This window comes from Culex quinquefasciatus, chromosome 3, assembly GCF_015732765.1.
Source record: "Culex quinquefasciatus strain JHB chromosome 3, VPISU_Cqui_1.0_pri_paternal, whole genome shotgun sequence".
NCBI lineage: Eukaryota > Metazoa > Arthropoda > Insecta > Diptera > Culicidae > Culex > Culex quinquefasciatus.
Window position 1 is genome coordinate 153,483,423 of NC_051863.1, and position 13,866 is coordinate 153,497,288.

Sequence of the window (13,866 nt, forward strand, 5' to 3'; positions counted from 1 at the left end):
AATATTGAAAAATGTTACTTTTCTATTCTAGTGTTGAAAAGTTCAACTTTTCAGCATCCATTTCAGTGCTGAAAAGTAGCACTTTTTTAGTTCAAAAGTTCTGTAATTTGGTTCAAGCTTGAGTTGAGAGGTTCTTGGTTAAAAAAAAACGTTATCTGTTCGTTTGATAGACAGGTTTGCTGTAGTTAAGTTAAAGTGACTTAAATAAGCGTTTTAAAGTAAAAAAATAAAAATCGGGGTTTGCGACGATTCAAATTGAAAAAAATGAGTTTTAATGAAATAAAATCAACCTAAGTAATATTTGACGTTAACATAATATATTATGAAAAATAAACTGGATGATTTTGAGTTATGGAGGCCCAAGATCTTTCTGAAAATATTTATCGTGTTTGTTTAAATATTTTGATTTATAACACCCTTCCAAATATTTGCATTCATATGTCTACTCTAACGAGTGTTGATTTTACAACTATACTTTCATCAGTAATCCTTGCCAGTAAAGCTCCGCACTTGTGCCCGTCTGAGGCAATCGATTTTTCTAACGAGACTGAACCTCGCAGCGATATAAATCGGTGACACCCACTAGTAATTAACTGTACTGCTGCTGGACGTCCTTTTGTGACCACCATCGGAGCCGACCTGCGGACAGTTTCTATTGAAGTAATTACAGCTTTTTAGTTGCTAATCGAGAAATCTCAATTACTGTTGAAAATGATTTTTTAATCCTCAATTAGGCTATACACAATATCAAATTATAATTACTTGATCTTCTTTTCCTTAAAATTTATGTTAAGATCTCCTATCCACCTGAAATCTAACCAGGTCACATTCTCCCCCAAAATTCCTGTGACGTCAACGTTCCCGGACCCAAAATTCTGGAACGCCAACGACCTTGAGCTACTTTTGCGCTCTTACTTCTGCACAGCTTCCCGGCGGCGTCCTGTCACCCAATATCGCCGCCGACGACGTTCGAAAACAAGAACCTTGAACACATTTCGGTAAAAGTAACCGAAAGGGCCGTCCCGTCTCTCGGTCGGTTTTGCCAGGGGGGGGGGGGCTTAGTAACAGCGCCGTTCCCTTCTCAAGGTGACTATGGTGAAACTCGGTTCCCCCCCTCTGTGCAAAGGTATTCCGGAAGAATCTGTCAAACCTGCTGCTTACTTCCAAGTTGTGTGTGCATGTGTGCTCTCTTCCGGAAAGTGTCACTCCATTCCTCCACTGATCGCGGCTTGCTGCGCTTCTGCTTCTACTCCGTTGTACAATGGTTTGTTTCTTCTTTGCACGCGTTTCTTCAGCGAACTGTCAAAATTTCGCTGCCGTCCGCACACATACAGGGGAGGCACGGTGCGCTGCCACGCACACACTCACAGCGACCAGATCGCCGTCGTCTCTTGTACAAGACGCACAGAGAAGCAATAAAAAGTTCCACAAAGGAAACGAACACAATCTTTTTTTTCCTTTTTTTTCGCTGAGCTTATTCCGTCCTTCTACCGTGCCTCCAGCACGTCACGTCACTTCACGGGTTCCCCCTTTTCCGCAGGGGCACAATTTTGATACACAGCGGCGCTGTGGAAAATCTTCTCACCGCAACGAGCAGCTCCACATCATTTTTTCGACTCTCGACGGATCGCCATTTTTGCTAGCTCGGCTCGTTAACTTTTTTTTTTTTTTTGCTTGATTCCTCCACCTCGTCGTCGTCGTTTGACGTGACTCTTTTCTAGGTTAGGTTCACGCCAGCACGGTGCTGCTGCTGCTTTCACACACGCACGCACACACTTTGGGGGGCTCACTTTCTTCACTTTCTCCGCCCGAGATGGTGGCACCCGACTCGTTCGACCAGTGCACCGGGACTCCGAAGGACTTGCACGAAAGGGAACAGCAAAAGGTCCGTCGTTCCCGTCTTTTGCGTACACGACGACTGCGGCCGCGAGATAGCGTGAACTGTTGAGCGAGCGAGCCCTCGAGCGGGACGGCACGAGCCGCGGGACTGCTGTTGGAGAGGGATGCAAGTGTGGAGCTCTCCTGCTCTCACTTCGCGTGTCGCTTGCTGTATTGGTGCAAGTTGGAGTGCGCGAGAGTGTGTACGTGACACCACCTGGCTGAAGATGATCGACCGAGGGGTCATACAACTTTGTTTTTTTTTTTTTTTCAGCAGATTTGCGCAAGTTTTTCCTGAAGCCGATGCAAGGACGACGAGAAGGTTACACTGTAGGTGGCGTCACCATCGGGAAATCCTGGAGGTTGTATTGTTGAAAAGTACTGTTTGCACTTTTGGATCTTAGTAGCTTCAAAGTTATGCTTCCTTCAAGTTAGATAGTCTTGGTTTCACCTCTGGAACCTGGAACAATGTTAGTAGCTTTAATAGAACAATTCCTCGAAGTTGAATTTTCTTTGTAGCATTTCTGAATCCAGGAACGCTTTCAGCAGCTTCAACGTAATGATTCCTTCAATTTGGAAAGTTGCACTTCTAGATCTAATAGCTTCAATGCTGGAATATCTTGGCGTCATAACTGGATCCTGGAACGATTTTAGTAGCTTCAAAGAACTGCTTTTTTCGAGTTGGAATGTCTTGGTGGCATTTCTGGATCCTGGAACGATTTTAGTAGCTGCAATGAAATGCTTTCTTCGAGTTGGAATGTCTTGGTGGCACCTCTGGAACCTGGAACGATTTTAGTAGCTTCAAAGAACTGCTTTCTTCGAGTGGCATGCATTTCTGAATCCTGGTACGATTTTAGTAGCTGCAATGAAATGCTTTCTTCGAGTTGGAATGTCTTGGTGGCACCTCTGGAACCTGGAACGATTTTAGTAGCTTCAAAGAACTGCTTTCTTCGAGTGGCATGCATTTCTGAATCCTGGAACGATTTTAGTAGCTTCAGTGAAATGCTTTCTTCGAACTGGAATGTCTTGGTGGCATCTCTGGAACCTGGAACGATTTTAGTAGATTCAATGAAATGCTTTCTTCGAGTTGGAATGTCTTGGTGGCACCTCTGGAACCTGGAACGATTTTAGTAGCTTCTATGAAATGTTTTTTCGAGTTGGAATTCCTTCGTGGCATTTCTGGATCCTGGAACGATTTTAGTAGCTTCAATGAAATGCTTTCTTCGAGTTGGAATGTCTTGGTGGCACCTCTGGAACCTGGGACGATTTTAGTAGCTTCAATGAAATGCTTTCTTCGAGTTGGAATGTCTTGGTGACACATCCGGAACCTGGGACGATTTTAGTAGCTTCTATGAAATGCTTTCTTCGAGTTGGAATGTCTTGGTGGCACCTCTGGAACCTGGAACGATTTTAGTAACTTCTATGAAATGTTTTTTCGAGTTGGAATTCCTTCGTGGCATCTGGATCCTGGAACGATTTTAGTAGCTTCAATGAAATGCTTTCTTCGAGTTGGAATGTCTTGGTGGCACCTCTGGAACCTGGGACGATTTTAGTAGCTTCTATGAAATGCTTTCTTCGAGTTGGAATGTCTTGGTGACACATCCGGAACCTGGGACGATTTTAGTAGCTTCTATGAAATGCTTTCTTCGAGTTGGAATGTCTTGGTGGCACCTCTGGTTCCTGGAACGATTTCAGTAGCTACAATAGGCTACTTTCAATGGTTTGCAATATCTTGGAGATATCGGTGAACTCTGTCGGATTTGGGATGGCTCTGTAGGTCCTGGAACGATTTTAGTAGCCTCAATAGAATGCTTCGACATTTCTGGGTGCTAGAACGCCTTCATTAGCATTGACAGATTGCTTGACTGGGATTGGAATCGGATCTCGTAGCTTCTTCAAATTGTCGTTCTGAAATTAGATCAATGAATAATATACTTTGTTGTTAATTTTATAGTTACTTGTGGTTGCAGGAGTAAAACCCATATTTAATTAAATTGCTGAAAAATTTTCATCATCGTTAACTATGAATTTTGAGGACTGTTTGAAAAATTGAAAAACTTTTTTTTAAGCAAAGAAATTTTGCTCCCCCCGTTTTCCGATCAGTTGTGGTCGTGTATCACTTCCAAAACCAGATGTCAAAACGAGATCGATATTCGGGCCGCTCCTTCACTAACTCTCAAATCGCCCTCTCTCTTTCTCTCGATACATCACACACACGCGTGTGAACAACTCAACCTCCCTCTCGCACCTCCTCCCAACACGTTTGCATTCATTCTCGCTCGCTCTCCTTCGTTCACACCACCACAACCACCGCCAGATGTCTTCTTCTTTGGTTGCCAATTTCCATTCGGTCACCCCTCTTCTTTTCAGCCTGATGTGAACGGGCACCCTTCTTCCGGAAGATTTTGTCCCCGCGACTCGTCGGGGTCCACCCGCAATTGCCGTGGCGGTGATCGGGATCGGGTTCGTCATTCATCTGAAACATACTCTCCGATTCCCCCTTTATATTTCCCTGACGGTACCAATACACTCTCAGCCACATGCACACCCCGTGCTGTCCTCTCCTCGTCCCCTCTACCTCCTCGGAGGATTTGAAGGAAGCTTGAGGGCTCCCCTTCTCCCTCTCCTGGTCCATCGGAGTTTTACATTGTAATACATTTAAGAAAAAATGGAATATTTCTTGGGACTTGGGAAAACTAAAACTATCAAATTTCATAAAATAAGAACTTTGTAGTAAAATAAACCTAACACTACCAAAAGCAATGGCAACTAGCAACACTGGCAGTGGGTGAACGAATCTCCGTTCCCACTGCTACTGTGTGTGCGTTACTTAAGAGAAAAGAAGAGAAACAACAACAATAAAAACTTTCCGCGTATACCCTCTCTCCCTCTCTATACTCAATGTAACAATGATGTTGCTCCTCCGCCGCCTGATGACGACGACGGGACTCAACACAGGAGACCGGCCGACCAGGGTCCCGCCGTGGATCGGCCCAAAGGTTTTGCAGGTTCGTAATTTGTTCAGAAAGTGGCAGAAATTTGAGTTTTGAGATTTTCTTTTTTTTTGTAGAAATTCTTCAGGATTGGCAGAAACTACGCAGAAAGGCGCAAAAAAGTTTGTTCATCTTTCGAATATTTACGGAAATACAGGTAGTTGTTGTTTATTGAATCTAGATGAACCCAAATTTGATAATTCGTCACCACGGAATTGTATTGAATTGTTGATACACCATATTGAGTTTTTAACAAAAAAAAGTCATTCCTAACTATTTAGCATAGCATAGCAGTTGACCAGGACCTCCAGAATCCACGAGCCGTGGAAGATGAGTGGGAGCTATCTTTCCTCGCTTCGCCACTTCTCAAAGGCCCCTATCATGCTGATCAATACCGGCGCCGGCCACGACCAGTGGTAGGGTCACGGGGAAGTGGATGGGAATGTTAGGCCGATACTTGAGTGATAGAGACTAACATTCCCTTCCACTTCCCCGTGATCCTACCACTGGTCGTGGCCGGGGCCGGTAAGTCATTCCTAACTATTTTAGGGAAAAAACGATTTAAATAAATAGTTTATTAACAACTAAGTGTAACATTCGATGTAACTATTGAAATTTTATGTACAACATATCTAAACGAAATCTAATATAAGGCAAACTTCTTATGAGTAAAAAAAGAGAACAAAATGATATATTATCAAGAAACTATCTCATTGATTATTTGGCTCCTGCAAAATTGTAGGTTAAAAACAGGACTACAGTCCAAGCTCGATTATTCGAAGTAATTTCATAATTATTTTTTGTTCATTGTCGAGCTTAGGTATAACCCCTAAGCTACGCTAATGTAATTTAGAATTTTTAGTCCAGGATGGGAGAAAAAATGGCGGCAATGAAATATTGGAAAACGTTGCATAATCCACTTTGAGGTGGTTAGTGCCTTCCCCACATTAATATACTTTTGATACGGTTGTCAGATCTTAAGTATTTTGAACTCGTTGGAAAGATTTTTTGATTACGCATCCAACGATGGCTCGCATGATTGATCCGGACAACGTTTTCATTAAAATATCTGAAGCCGGCTTCCAAAAGGTGCACAAATAACACTTAAGTGCTTATAACTCTTGATAGGGCTGTCAGATTTTCAATGTTATGAACTCGTTGGAAAGGTCTTTTGAATACCCTTTTTACAATCTTCCGGACTATTGTTAAAATCGTTTTTTTGTTTTTAACGTAACTTTTGAAGTGTGTACTTAACTAAACTTAATAATTTTCAAAAGCGACTTATGGAATCCCAAGACGGATCGTATGAGACTAAAAAAGACAAAATTGGTAGAGCACAGTGGTCCAGATCGCAAAATTAGGTGGAAAATGGATTTTCCGTAAAAAGATGAAGTTTTGGAGCTTTGGTGTCTTCAGTAGAGTTGTTGCATATGGAAAGGGGCAACTTTTGGTTTGGTTGGAAATTAGGGTGGTTCACAATTAGGGTGATTTTGAAAATCTAACTTTTCAGGAATATTTTTGGGAATTTTTTTGTCTTCTAGAAAGTTGTTGGGCTTGCCAATCCAAGCAACATTGTTGAAGACACCAAAATTTTATCTCGTAATCTACGCCTTCTACGACCAAATTTATAGAAAGCATCTGAGCAAACCTTCAAAAATCTTTTTTTTACGTGGCAATTCAGGGTTAAGTTTTAGAGAAAAGTGGTATTTGGGGCACTTTTAGAGCTCTAAAAAACACACATTTTTATTTCTTGACAAGTCCATTTGGGCGTGAGGGTCAAAAATTACAGCGATTTAAACGTAAAAAAGATGCAAATTTAAAACTTAAATATCTCGAAAAGGCGCAAGCCAAATTTTAAGCGCCAGCTTGCATTTGAAAGAGGAGATCCAGCACCACAAATGCTGAAAAAATCTCAGGGGTGTTTTTCTTTAAACTCGAGATATTGCCATTTGAAAAAGTCTAATTTTCAAGGGAAACCTTATGGGACCACCCTAACGAATTTCGAAAATTGTCCAAAAATATATTTTTTCTAGACCGTCCAATTTCCCGGGGTTACAAAATTCCCGGGAAACGGGAAATTTTCAACAAATTTCCCGGGAAATCCCGGGAATTCCCGGGAAATTTGAAATTTTACGAAAATTATACTGGTCCTGTTTCTGATCAATATTTTGCAACACAATTGTATATAACAGCAACTTCAATGGTCAAAATAAGTGTGAGGATCAATTAATGGCTTGACTGCTTGTAAAAAATCTAAAAAATCATCCAACTTTGAGAAAATATATAAATTTTCTCATTTTTTATACTGTCTTTAAATCGAACCAAATCGAAAATAATATAATTAGTATTTTTGTTGAGAAGTATTTTTTTAATCAAAGTGTTCGAACAGTGAAAATCTATGCTCTCCAACCATAAAATTGCTTATAAATTTGTATCAGTGACCATAAAATGGAAATAAAAAAAATCATGCAGAAAAAATGTCTATCATGGCAAACAACATATACCAGAACCGGTATTTCCGACATGTGAATAGATAGATAATCATTGGATTCGCCTTAAAAATCTAATTTCTAGCGCTTTTTAACTTGAAACACTATTTCATGAAATCACAACTCAATGTTTTCAAATATTTCATATAGATTATGAAATAATGTTGCATTCTCTGCACAGCAAAAAATCCGATGGTAAAATCGCATACAAAAGCATGCACATCACCTTCGTCAAAATAAACACTTAATATTACACACTGCATGTACAATTTTTGTAAACACAATAAAAAAGGGTGCAACCGACGGGATTCAAACCCAGCACCAACAGTACGGACTGGCGCCTTAGCCCGCTCGGCCATCAGACCGATGAAAAACGGAAAGGATAAACGTATATGTCAGCTTGACATTTCGGTCAAGTAGGTTTCCCATACTGATGGGTTACATATTTCAAGGTGTAATATTACACAGAATTTCATAAAATAATGCAAAATTTATTTTACACCCAGGCCTTTTACACGCAGCTGGATTACTACTTTATTTGCTGTGTGGGTGAATTTCATATTATACGAAGTTGTTTTTTACGATTTTTCATGGTTTCATTTATGGTATGATTTTAGTTAAGTTAAAAAAAATTCATAGTGTAGAAGTGGTTGAAATTAAACGATATTTTTTCATATTTAACCCTCCTGCGCCCTTGGTAGCTCAAGTGCTTCATTAATGTATAATTTCAAACTGTAATTTCTCGAATACTTTTCAACAAATTCGTCTCGCACAAACCTTTTTGAAAAAAAAATAATCACATCAATTCAATTTTTATCCAATTTGGTCAAGGTTATCAAAATTGTTGAACAAATCTCAAATTTAATCTTGGCCGGAAGAGGTAAATATCTTATTTTCATATTATGTAACAAAATTACGTCAAATTAGTTGTCAAAATTTAAATAGTAAATATTCATTCCATAAAAGCGTAATTTTAATTCAAAAATCTTCAAAAATAAATATTATCTGAATTAAACCTTGACATGAAATTGACAGTCAAGCTGATTAGTTCAATATGAACAGTAATTTCAAAACATTGGTGCCCAAAAGGTAGGAATATGTATACTATCGCTTGTATTTCGGGAATTCCCGGGAAATTTACAAATTTCCCGGGAAACGGGATATATTTTTTTCCGGGAAATCCCGGGAATTCCCGGGATTTTTTTTTCCCGGGACGGGAAATTGGACTCTCTAGTTTTTTCAAGTAGTTTTGGCCGCTGAATCTGAATCTGTCCTCAGAATAGACCCAAAGTGTCGAAAAATCCATTTTTGGTCATATTTTGAGTTTCCATGTAAAATTATCATTTAAACCCAAAATATGATCAAAAACCGATCAAAGTTTCTTATTTTTTGCCTTTTTTTTTAATTTTAAGCTTGTTTAGAAAAATAAATCAAAATTACTTTTATTGAAAAGAGCGTAAAATTTCATTGTAAATCGAATCTGTGCTCTCCTATGCTTACTAGATAGGCAAACCAGCAAGCTAAGTACAAGAGAGCACAGAGGCATCCAATTGTAGAAAAAAAAATAGAAACTTATTTTTCACAAATTTTAAACTTTAAAAGACTGTATTCCAGCAGCAGTTCGATCACCCAATCTGAACTGCGAATTCTTACACTTTGACTTATGCAATTCTCCACGAAATCGGTCTTTTTTCTTAAATTTAATTTTTTGTATTTTTTAATCCGACTGAAACTTTTTTGGTGCCTTCGGTATGCCCAAAGAAGCCATTTTGCATCATTAGTTTGTCCATATAATTTTCCATACAAATTTGGCAGCTGGCCATACAAAAATGATGTATGAAAATTCAAAAATCTGTATCTTTTGAAGGAATTTTTTGATCGATTTGGTGTCTTCGGCAAAGTTGTAGGTATGAATATGGACTACACTGAAAAAAATGATACACGGTAAAAAAAATTGGTGATTTTTTATTTAACTTTTTGTCACTAAAACTTGATTTGCAAAAAAACACAATTTTTAATTTTTTTTTAATTTTTTGATGTTTTAGAGGACATCAAATGCCAACTTTACAGAAATTTCCAGGTTGTGCAAAAAATCTTTGAGCGAGTTATGAATTTTTGAATCAATACTGATTTTTTCAAAAATCGAAAAATTGATCGCAAAAATTTTTCAATTTTATTTTTAGATGTAAAATTAAATTTGCAATCAAAAAGTACTTAAGTGAAATTTTGATAAAGTGCACCGTTTTCAAATTAAATCGATTATTAGGTGACTTTTTTGAAAATAGCCGCAGTTTTTTTATTTTTTTTAATTAGTGCACATGTTTGCCCACCTTTAAAAAAAAATTTTTTGGGAATGCTGAGAAACTTCTCTATATTTTGCATTTTTAAACTTTGTTGATACGACCTATAGTTGCTGAGATATTGCCATGCAAAGGTTTAAAAACAGGAAAATTGATGTTCTCTAAGTCTTACTCAAACAACCCACAATTTTTTTATGTCGATATCTCAGCAACTAATGGTCCGATTTTCAATGTTAAAATATGAAACATTCGTGAAATTTTCCGATCTTTTCGAAAACAATATTTAAAAAAAATTTAAACCAAGACTAACATTTTAAAAGGGCGTAATATTGAATGTTTGGTCCTTTGGTGGCTTTGGGGACAATTGTTCATACAAAAAATCATGAATGGAGCGTGGACAATTGCCATAACTTTTTTTCGCTCCCGTATGTGAGTGTTTCATAAATTCTAGAGTACTTTTTCAAAAGGTCCTATGCGCCAAAAGTAAACAAACTGAGTTATACAATGCATGACGTTCTGCATATCCGAAACTACACTATCCTCAAACCCGATTTCTTCTAAGTATTTAATTTTTAAAATTATTAGCGAAATGCAAAATAACCTATGAGCATTCTCTTAAATTTTCATACAAAATAATTTACGTCGTTTTACCTCTCAGTGTCCTATGTGCATTCAGTAAAATGATGCACATACGACAATAACAAATCGACCTATGTACAATTTTAAATATATTTCAATCATTATGCACATACGCTAATATAATAACGACGTATGTACGCATTTTTTTGAATAATTAGAAAGTAATGATAGATTTTTTTATATCCATATATCTTTTTAAAAATAATGTTTGCCTAGGTTCCGGTTAACGTGTAGACGTCAGCTGTACGAGAGTATGAAATGTTTCAATGCCTGACACAGCAAAAGAGAAGAGCAAAATTTAACCAATGAGCTCTCTCTCCCGAATCTGGCGGATACGACTCCCAGCATGACATACCAAAACAACTCATAAAACAGCATAAAATATGTTTTTTGTTTTGGTTGATAGGATCCCGGACAGATCATTGTTGTGGACTGTCTGAGTTTTTAAAGAAAAGTGTCGGAGGGCGAAGGATTGCGGAACAAAAAAATACGGTAAGTAGGGTGGAAAATTACCGTGATTCCCAAAGATGATTCCAGGACCTTGGGATCGGCTCCGAAAGGCGTCCCTGTGCAAGAGGGCGAATATTTGTTTGGCCTTTCGGGTTGGGTTTGCCGGTACCGTGGCCATTATTTGGCTTTCCGGATGGGTTTTCTTGGTTCCGTGGCTATCTGGAAGGTGTCCCTGTCCAAAAGGGAGGATGCTTTTTGGCCGCCCGGATAGATTTTGTCTGTTCCGTGGCCATCCGGATGGCCAAAAAGCATCATCCCTCTTGCACAGAGAAGCCATCCGGATGGCCACGGAACCGACCAAAAAACATCCGGAAGGCCAGAAAACATCCCACCTTTTGGCCAGGGACGACTTCGGATGGCCACGGTACCGGTTAACACATTTCAGGAGGGAAATGTTATGCTGTTAAATTTAATAAACCTTAACCATAAACTACTTTTTCATCACCCGCAGCACTGCTTTACGGTACCTGGTCCCCCGACAACGACCAACCAAGCGGCGGCGGACGTGGTACGGAGGACGCTTCTAGAAACCTTAAAAAAGAGCGCGCCATCCGCTTCGTGGTCATGGTCTGTCAGAGAACCTCAAGACGAACGTCGAGTACATTAAGATTGCCGGAACCCGGGCGGATCGGCTATCAACAACTTCGCCAACGGCAAACTCATAATTACGCACGCAGATGCAGGTCGTCTGGGCCGCTTGGGACAACGTGTCCGAGAATCCAAAATGCACGAGCTGCTGAGACTAGTGTTTCTGAGGCCACCGGAGTGGGCGGAAACATAGAGGTTGCGGCGGTTAAGGGGTTACATACATGTAGAAAATCACAAAATGTCATATTACAGATTTTTTTTGAATCCACTAAAAGATGATTAGGAATATTTTTTTCTGTGTATATTTCGGCAGTGATACAACCAAATGTCTTCAAATATGTTTTGATAATAGATGAAAATGTGTTTTTTAATGCCCTGATAACAGTTTTTTAATAAAATTAAGTGTGTGCTCACACCAACCTCTGACTTTTTTTTTATCGATTTACATGTATGTAACAAAGGCTCTGCAGAAGCGCTCCGATCACGACGTGTTGTTCCTGACTACGCAGGGTATCGTCCAGCTGGAGCAGCGTCACCGTAACGGAATACGCGGTCGCATGGCGGCCGTGCACGATCTGTCAGTACTACGCCGTGGTTTTTCAGTTCCAGCATGGACACTACGACAAGTGCGTCGCGGCTTCGTCGTCGTGATGATCTTTTCTCACAGCCAGCCATAAACGAACTGGTTTTACGGAGGAATTGGCTGCTAATCTGAGCGAACTTACCTCGCTGAAGAATCGCTTGTGACTCTTCGCGCTCGACAGGTCCTAATAGCTGCTCATCAGCCAGCTTAAGAACTACGTCACAACCAGATAAAGTCCATCTGTCTGTCTAAGAGCACGAAAACCTGCAGTGGTTGATCGTTTCGGATGTTTCCATCTTGGATATTCCGCACGACTACCTTTCGACCTTTCTACGACTACTCGTTTCTACCTTTCTTATCGTGCAGTCTGCAATGCAATGCTGGATTACGTCCATTGGGCGTACTCGTCCTATGATTTGACCTGCCTGCAGCATCTGGAGCTGTCCGGCAAAGTCCCGCTGATGAACTGCCAACAGCACGTTACGAGTGTTTTTCTTCTGTGCCTCTGTTTTTTTTTTGTGACCCGATGTTTTCCGTTTTTCCAGACTCCTCCCAAACGGTATCAAGTCGGCAACCTAACCGACTCGTTCATGGCCCTGGCAGTTAAGCGGCGTTCGATTCATACGAGCACTTTACCCAGTACTCGGATGAGATCCTGGACTTGCTCGGGGACATGACTTCGAGGCGCGCGATTCGGACCGCCGCATAAGCATCTCGATCAACGCAATTGATTCCAGTTTTGTGCGACTTGCGCTCTTCAAGTCCCAAGCTGACCTCACCCTCGGCCAAGCAACAGCCGTAGAACCCGTTCGGAGATCCAACCCCTGAGATCGGAATAATTCTTTGGCGAAGAGCAAGGTTCTCAGGGCCGCTCCTGAATCAACATCTTGCATCCTTCGTTAGGCCGTAGGCGTCAAGTACGTCGGGGGTGGAGAGTTGTCGCAAGTGTGACAAGGCGGGAGACTGTGGCGTGATAATCGGACATGGTAATAATCCGTGACGTGGTAATCACTTTGGCATAAAAGTTGTGCGCATGCAGTGCTGCTGGGGCTATCGGAACACTTGTTTATAAGTGTTAAATAATATGTTTACACTACTTGGGCCAAAACTTTCAAAACGAAAGATTAAAAATGTATTATGTGCGCTCACAGCTCGATAGGCGGATAAGACAATTTACCATGTCAAATTATCCTATGCGCCAAAGTAAACAATATTGATTGTTTACATTGGCGCATTAATTTGGCATCGTAAATTATCCTACCCGCCACCCATCTGACAGAATGCTCATTGGTAAATAACGGCTTCTCTCTCCTCTCACGCGCTGGAGGCATTGAAATATTTCATGCTCTTCATCAGCTGATGCCTACACGTTGCGAGAGGGTTGAAATACATTATTAATACAAAATTTAGTTTTTGTTTAAATCGAGATTTAAATTTTATTTGATAAAGTTTTATGTGCAATGCCACATGAATATAGTCCAATGCCAATGTCTTATGTGCAAAAATTGTTCTATGAAACGTGTCCTATGTGCACTCACAGGTTGTATGAACCAAATTGCGTCAGAACTAAGCGTAATCTTGTCTTTTATATAATCCCGAGATGTACACTTGAAAAGCATTACTCTAGACCCATTTGGGCGTTTTCAGAATCGAAAAATACCCAAACGTGTTTGAATGGGATTTAAAAATGTGCACCAAAACTTTATCATCAAATTTCTCAGATTGAGGTTTTTGCACATAGGACCTTTTGAAAAAGTACTCTAGAATTCATGTTTTTTACGAGAAGTGTAATATTTTATTTGAATTTAAATTTAGAATTTCGAGAAATTATTGCGTTTTTTGCTGAAATGCTAAGATTATTTTTCCCATCATCCACTTGATGTTCG

General features: G+C 39.9%; 1 protein-coding gene and 1 long non-coding RNA gene across 4 annotated transcripts in view; one reads left to right on the plus strand and one right to left on the minus strand.

Annotated features, from left to right (window-relative positions):
* Positions 1 to 13,866, minus strand: part of LOC6044397 (phosphatidylinositol 3-kinase regulatory subunit alpha) — a 62,747-nt gene that overhangs the window by 47,758 nt on the left and 1,123 nt on the right. The window contains exon 1 of one of the 3 annotated variants that reach the window (XM_038258580.1): positions 1,162 to 1,937. The exons of the other annotated variants lie outside the window; for them this stretch is intronic. The gene's annotated coding sequence lies outside the window, so the exon portion shown is untranslated. Of the gene's footprint in view, positions 1 to 1,161; positions 1,938 to 13,866 lie in introns of those variants that run through there. 3 annotated transcript variants of the gene reach the window in all.
* On the plus strand, positions 10,478 to 11,342 carry LOC119768572. Its single transcript, XR_005278074.1, has 2 exons — positions 10,478 to 10,791; positions 11,261 to 11,342. It is a non-coding gene; the product is annotated as an uncharacterized LOC119768572 (long non-coding RNA).